We start from the raw sequence: 7218 nt of genomic DNA on the forward strand, positions 1-7218 counted from the left end.
GTTTGAAACGGTTTTAGAGATACGGAAATTTGAGACTTCACGATGAAGGATGACTGCTAAACCGAACCAGAAATAGGTTTTTATTCTAACATTACTGCTGTTATTCCTTTACAATGTACCATGCTGATCTTCAGCTGAATTTCGTTTGGTTTGTTCTATATTGTTGTTGAGGTGGTCAGTGGATTTGAACAAAAGTTGGCCAGTCCTGTTGCAGTATTAAAACACTATTTTTTTCTTTTCCTAAGGTTGACAAAGAACCAATTGTGACTGAGTGTGTTGAGTTTGAGCATGCTGGCTCAGCAGATCAAGCTCCAACAAAGTCAAAGTCCTCTAAGAGAAAGGTAATAATTGCTGAACTTCTTTTCACTGGGCTTCTAGCCCCACTGGAGATGTCTGGGAGATTCTGTTGGTACGGTTGCATTGGAAGAAATGTAATATTTCCTTCAAATGCTCCATAAACTATGAACTTAACAGGCTTTTTTTAGCAGTTCTTGCAACACACACTAGTCTGGTTTGATGTCATTGTGGGAACTATAGCAGCTGAAGTCTTTAGTGAATGGTTGTTTGGGGCCATACACACATTTCTGGTTTACAGTAAAAGTGAGGACCCCGTTTGAGGTTTATTTTGGTCAAAATGTAATCCCTTTTTTGTGTAACTATAGATCTTGTCTGCCCTCAGTAGCATGGTTGACAGCTGGCTTAAGACATGATGTATGTTTCAAATCAGGGAATATGACGGAAACATGTTAACAGTCCTATCCAGTGACGTCTTCTTAGATTAATGTTTGAAACAGTTTAAGTGATACTGAAGTTTGAGACTTTATGATGAAGATTGACTGCTAAACCAAACCAGAAATAGGTTTTTAATCGAACATTACTGCTGTGATTCATTGACAATGTACTATGCTGATCTGCAGCTGAATTGTTTTTGGTTTGTTCTATATTGTTGTTGAGGTGGTCAGTGGATTTGAACAAAAGATGGCCAGTCTTGTTGCAGTATTAAAAGACTTCTCTATTCTTTTCCTAAGGTTGACAAAGAACCAACTGTGACTGAAGGTGTTGAGGTTGAGTATGCTGGCTCAGCAGATGAAGCTCCACCAAAGTCAAAGTCCTCCAAGACAAAGGTATTAATTTTTCAACTTTTTATTGGTGGGCTACTAGCCCAACTGGAGATGTCTGAGATTTTGTTAGTATGGTTACCTTTCTAAGAAATTTAATATTTCCTTAAAATGATCTATAAACTGTGATCTTAACTTGCTTACTTGATGAAGGATTACTGTATATCTGAAGCAGAAACGGCTTTGTAGTAGAATCACACAGCTGTGATACAACATTCCTTTTGACTAGTCAATGTTTTTTATGTTATTTAGATGTTTTTTTTCTATTTGTCCCAATGTTGGCAAGCCTCTTGCTTACAATATTCAGGTTTATTTTAAAGTACATTACATTTTCAAATATTACGTCACTGACTTCAGAATTAAAAGTCAGCCCTAATTTATAGTAACATCAGGACTTCATTGTCTTGTGGGTAGGGTTAGGGTTAGTAACAATTACCTTAGATGTTTACAAATATATATTTTTGGTATAATTGAGAAAAATAGCTTTTCATGGTGAGAAAGGTACAGTTATTAATTGGTTTAGGTCCTGTATTTAACTGTATTTTGCAGGAAGGGTCTAATCAGGCATGAGTGTATTTTACAATTTCAGAAAACCCTTCAATTATGATATTGCTTTGGTAACTTCATTTCATTGTTTTAAACTTGTTATTAACTTTGGTTTTAAAGGTTGCCAACCATGCAAGAGGAGGACTTGGAATGAGGGAGAGGTCCTTGCAGTCAAAAAGCACTTGATGGCATTCATCACCACCTGTAGAGTTCCAGGAAAAGCAGACTGTGATAAGTGTTTAAAACGGGAGCCTGTTGCACTCAGAAACAGAAATTGGCTGGCTGTTAAGTTTTACGTTAAAAACGGCTCTTAAAAACAAAGTTTAAAAACATTTAATTTCATGCTGCTTTTAAGTGCTTTTAGTTAGTCATGTCATAGACATTTCAGTTTGCTGTTTTTTTTTAAATACAGAAAGTAGTATATCTTTTAGTTTTGGCTTTGTTGCAGTACCTTTTTTACTGACAGTAATTTCAGTTTGTACTTTTTAAGTTCATTTGTTGGTTTAAATATTTACGGGAAAACAAAGCATCCTGTAAAGAGCTTGGTTAAGCAATAAATGTTTATTCTTCAGCATACTTTTTACGCCTTACTCAATCATTTAGTACATAGAAGGAAGATAAAAAAATACCTTTCATCTATTTTCAGATGCGTGAAAAGTACATCATATCTGAGTTGTTGTAGATGCTTATGGCTGTGGGCAGGGAGGATTGTCTATATTATTCGGTATTCTAATGGATCTGAAGATGCCTCAGTGTTCAAACATATGAAAGAGGATGATCGGGGTTGTCTGTAATGTTTGTATTACAATCAATCAGTCAATAGGTTTATTCGACAAAACTCATTACATGAGTGAAAGTGAGCAGACAGAACAAAAACCTTCAAAGAATCCTTTTTTGAACAACCATCTCCAGAGGATTTCAACAGTAGTCCCCAGAACAGAACCAGCCTTCTTTATCAGGCTGTTAAGCCTTTTCAGGTCCCTGGCTCAGATGCTATTTAAACAGATGATGACAGAAGAGATGACACTCTCAACAACAGACTTGTAGAGTAAATTAATCAATCAAGATTACTGCCTGTGGCCCATCTTCTCGTAATTACAGGTTGTTCCTGGATGAGAGATTTACAGTCAATCAGAAGAACACAAAATTATGATATAATTTGCTAGGAAAAGGTTTTTTTGCAGAAATGTATGCATCATTTTAATCCCTTTATGTAATGTCTTTAAAAGAATACATTTAACAAAGCGTAATATGCTGCTCAATACTAGAATTTGACATATCTTGAGTGGCTACTCAATTTTCTTTTGTACCAAAGTGTAGATTTCATTGTGCATTGAGTCATAGTGGCTGTCAAAGCACTTTGAACCGGAAACTGTGCTACAGGTACTAAGAATGTAATAAAAACTAATTAGTGTGTATTTATGTCCCCACCCATTACTAAAAACCTGACAAGTCCCCAAGAGTCACCTTCTTATCATGTTTGGAACTCTAGTTAGTCTTATTGCAAATTTAAAGTGATATGTTTGTTCACTGCCCCTCTAGCATGCTACTTGATTTTTTGCAGAGCTGTGCTACTTTCAGAAAGGGAGGTTCCCAGAAAGCATGGTCTTGTCTTTAGTCCCCAGTAGGGCATATAAACAAGGCTAGGTGTGTGTGTGTGTGTGTGTGTGCGTGTGTGTGTGTGTGTGTGTGTGTGTGTGCGTGTGTGTGTGTTTGTCTTGAATCTCTCTTTGTTGCCCTGCGATGCCTGGCGACCTGTATAGGATGTATCCTGCTTTCACACAGTGACAGCTGGACACAGGCAGCAGCCCCCACATGACCCTGCAAGGATAAACAGATGCATGGATACTTGTCCATTTTTTCATCTAAAACTATGTTGAAGTTTCAGATAAACTTAATGACTTTCATTCAACAGTATCTTACTGCCATTAGAATTTCACTTATTGTCATTGTTACGTCTGAATGGGAAAACAACATTTAACAATCGGCCTGCAGTATTTCAAGTATTTCTATTATTTCTATCAAAAGGACAGTAAATAAACATACATGTCTGTAAATTCTAACAGAATAGTATTGCAGTTTATTTTATTGAAGACAACAAAACGGAGTCTTTTTGGAAATTACATTGTGATTTTGGGCTTAACTGCTATTTTTTTATTAATTCAACTACCCTTTTGCTTTTATAACAGTAGGCAAAATTATATTTATTTGTTTATTATGCAGGAAAACCATCTTTAAAAAATAATGTCTGATTTGCTACATGAAAAAAGCACACTTGGGTAAGAAAAAATATGTTTTTCTTACCCATTTCTTATACAAAAATGTAACTGAAATTGTAGTAAATTCTAGAAAATTACTGGAATTATCAAAGACAATTGCAATAAAAAAGAAATGTAAAGCTTTAATGATAAATATACTCAAAAGTCAAAATACTGTAGGATATATATATGCAAATAGGTATTCTAATGTATGCCTTCCTAGTCAGCTAATTACAGAAAGAAAAGATCATTTGCAATTAACGGGTGAACTCGAGAAGCCCTTTGAAGCGAGAACATTTGCAGCATCTATCGCTCAAACACGCATCATATGTACAAATTGGATTAGAAGAAAATATCTGGAAAAGCTATTCATGTAGTCGCACATTTGTATTTCCATTTAGCTTCAGTTTGAACTTGTAATTACCCCACAGAGGAGGAGCTTCGACCTATTCAGGCGATGTTTTGCCACGAACAACAAAAGCAAGGAGGACTCCGTTCCATTACAGGTGTCAAAACAAGGTATTACGAAGACTAAACGCTTCATCTACGGCAGTTCCACCGCAGCGCTGGAACTATCTGCCAGATGTTTTGTCATTAGATGTTGAAGCAGAGCCGTTCATCCTGACCATTCTGCAAGGACGGGCTTTTAACAGTAGCATTTAACCAATCGCTTTGAGGCTGATGTGGCCGTAGGAGAATCCATCTCTGCCCTCGGGAACCATACATGGAATTTTATCACATTCCGCAATCTGTTGGCGCCATCGTTTTACTTCAAGGTGAAGGTCGGCAAAAAAAAAAGAAAGGGAAAAAGTCACTTAAATATTCTTTTCAAATGAATCCAGTGGCGAAATGCACAAAAAGTTTTAGAAATCATTATAATAAAGGGGTACCTGAAACCCGCTCTCACTCCCACGCATGTCTTTATCCTGCTTTCTGTTCCCCACTGAGCACGCTGAAGTGAAGGTGTCAACTGGTTTTGCCTTAGTGATGGAACTGCGGGCCTTTAGAGACCTCTAATTTTCTGACTGAATGGTCCCAGAAAGAGCTAATGATATGTTAATGCTGAATGGCACACATTAGGGAGGCCAAATGACGGCAATCCTGGTTACCTTGGAGGATGTGGCTTGCGTGACTTTGTCACACAAACAAACTCTGTAAACACAAACAGTGTGTGGAACACCAGCAGAGGGGACTGACAAAATGTCACCGGTAAGAATTGGGAGGACTGAAAACCGTGCAGCGTAAACGTGAACAATTACGCCTCCGTACTTTGTTTAGCGTACGGATAAGATTGAAAGAAAGAAAGAAAGAAAGAAAGAAAGAAAAATAAATTAACTGCGCCTCGCAGGGAGAGAGATTCCTGTCCTTTGTTTGCTGCGGAGACTGAGTGTGGTTGTTACCTTTTCCAAAAACTTTTTATTGTTCCCTTTCGTGTGTCCTTTCATAAGTTTTCAAAGGAGTTTGGGAAGACAACAGGGCTACCTTCAGCTTGAGCTGCGTGGGGTGAAATATGTGGGAGGAGGTTGGTCTTGAATGTAGAAAGAGGAAAGAAATAAGCCAAAGTAGGTTTTTACATTCTAAAGCTCTCTCAAGTGTATGTAGTCCCGCAAGTTGGTTCAAACAATGTGCAGTGCCTCGCAAAAACATTCATAACCTTTAAACCTTTTTCACTTCTATGGATTAAATTTAAATTTTCTGTTATGGATCAGCATGAGAGGAACGAAAGTGACGCAGCATTTCAAACAGTTTTAATTCAATTCAGTTCATGTCTACATATGGCAGGTCTCTTCTGGAGGGGCTTTACAAACAAGTCATTTCAGTTCAACCACACATACAGTCCAGTTGATCTAGTTATCAAACAGTGGATTAAATTAAATTTTCAAACTGGTTTGAAAAAAGTTGTCCGTCTAAGGAAACCCAGCAGATTGCAACGAGCCATTCCAGCGTTCCCTCCTCTTGGACGAGCATATGGCGACAACAGACAATCACTTGCCTTGTGTCACTGACTTCACAGTACTGATCATGCATGTAACAACAGCGGAGCAGAAAACGTCCCTGAAACAGGAAGGAATTACCAGCAGAACCTGGTTCAGCATGAGCAGTGCACCTCGACCGATGGGGGTTTGAGAGGAAGCACACCAAAGGAACTGATATACATTTTAAGTAGAAAGGAATAGCAGGAGAGGGACAATGTTTAGATGTTCACGGCATTCAGTCAATGTCTCCAGGAAGGCAGCACGGCTAAAGAAAAGCGCAGCACACGCTAAATTTAAGACGTATAAAACTGTCTGCATGCATGTGGCTGAGCATCTTTTCTTCATACGTCACAAGTTGGGTGAAATAGGGAGCAGCTTCCCCCTCTCATTAATACATATGTAAATTAGTTTAAATACCTGAACACTCAATAACCCTGGCAATTGTCCCTTCTTCTAGTGGTAGAAGTAGTTTTAATAATCATAATACATTTTATTTAAAAGGCATCTTTCAGGGTAGAGTTTGGATTTATGAGCCAAGCCTGAGCCGAAATTCAGCAAAATTAACTGCGTGATAGTCAATTATCAACTTGTGGTACACTTGTACATTACATATTATGTGCTACTTTGTTTTGTTCTGTCACATTAATTCCCCCCCCCAAAAAAATAAAGAAATAAATTACGGTGTAAAATATGGCGGTGACAGAATGATGGTATATGATCCAAGCTTAGATTTTACGTAAGCCTGGAGGGAAAAAAACTGGAATGGAAGTTCTCCTTCCAACAGGACAAAGACTTCAAAGGGTGGCTGTTCTGCCAAACATATGGAAAATTGTTCACGTGTTATGTGTGACACTGATACTTAACAGACTTCTACAAGTATTGACGGAGGCAGCTGTGTCCTAAGACATACCACAATTTACACACCATTAGTTTTAACATATCATTTGACTTTAAAAGGCAAATAATCACACTGGAATTTATTTAAGGGCATCATAACAAAGTGGGCTTGGTATTATTAAATGTATGGTTTCCTAAATGTCCGAATCCGCATGAAAACCTGAAGTTGCTCATGGTTGTAACATCATGAAATGTAAAAGAGTTAATATACTTGCAAAGCACTGTGTGTGCGCTCCTGTTTGGCCACTCTGTCCCACCGATTGCTTTCCTCTCCTCTGTGTTTGTGGACCATATGGCCATTGTGACAGAGGGTAAAAAGAAATGACAAGCCATTTGAAGATGCTCTAGTCCCGGACTCATGAATAATGCAGGAGGTGCAGTGAGCTGGTTCTTAGCGTAAGCTTCAAAGTTTATCGGCCGCCC

At 38.1% G+C, this 7218-nt stretch overlaps 1 long non-coding RNA gene across 1 annotated transcript; it reads left to right on the forward strand.

The window, feature by feature from the left end:
* The first annotated feature begins 224 nt into the window (after positions 1-224).
* LOC145549477 (uncharacterized) lies at positions 225-2240 on the forward strand. The gene is made up of 3 exons (XR_014085470.1): positions 225-341; positions 1029-1124; positions 1785-2240. It is a non-coding gene; the product is annotated as an uncharacterized LOC145549477 (long non-coding RNA).
* The last annotated feature ends 4978 nt before the right edge of the window (positions 2241-7218 follow it).

This window comes from Poecilia reticulata, chromosome 20, assembly GCF_904066995.2.
Source record: "Poecilia reticulata chromosome 20, P_reticulata-male-v2, whole genome shotgun sequence".
Lineage (NCBI taxonomy): Eukaryota > Metazoa > Chordata > Actinopteri > Cyprinodontiformes > Poeciliidae > Poecilia > Poecilia reticulata.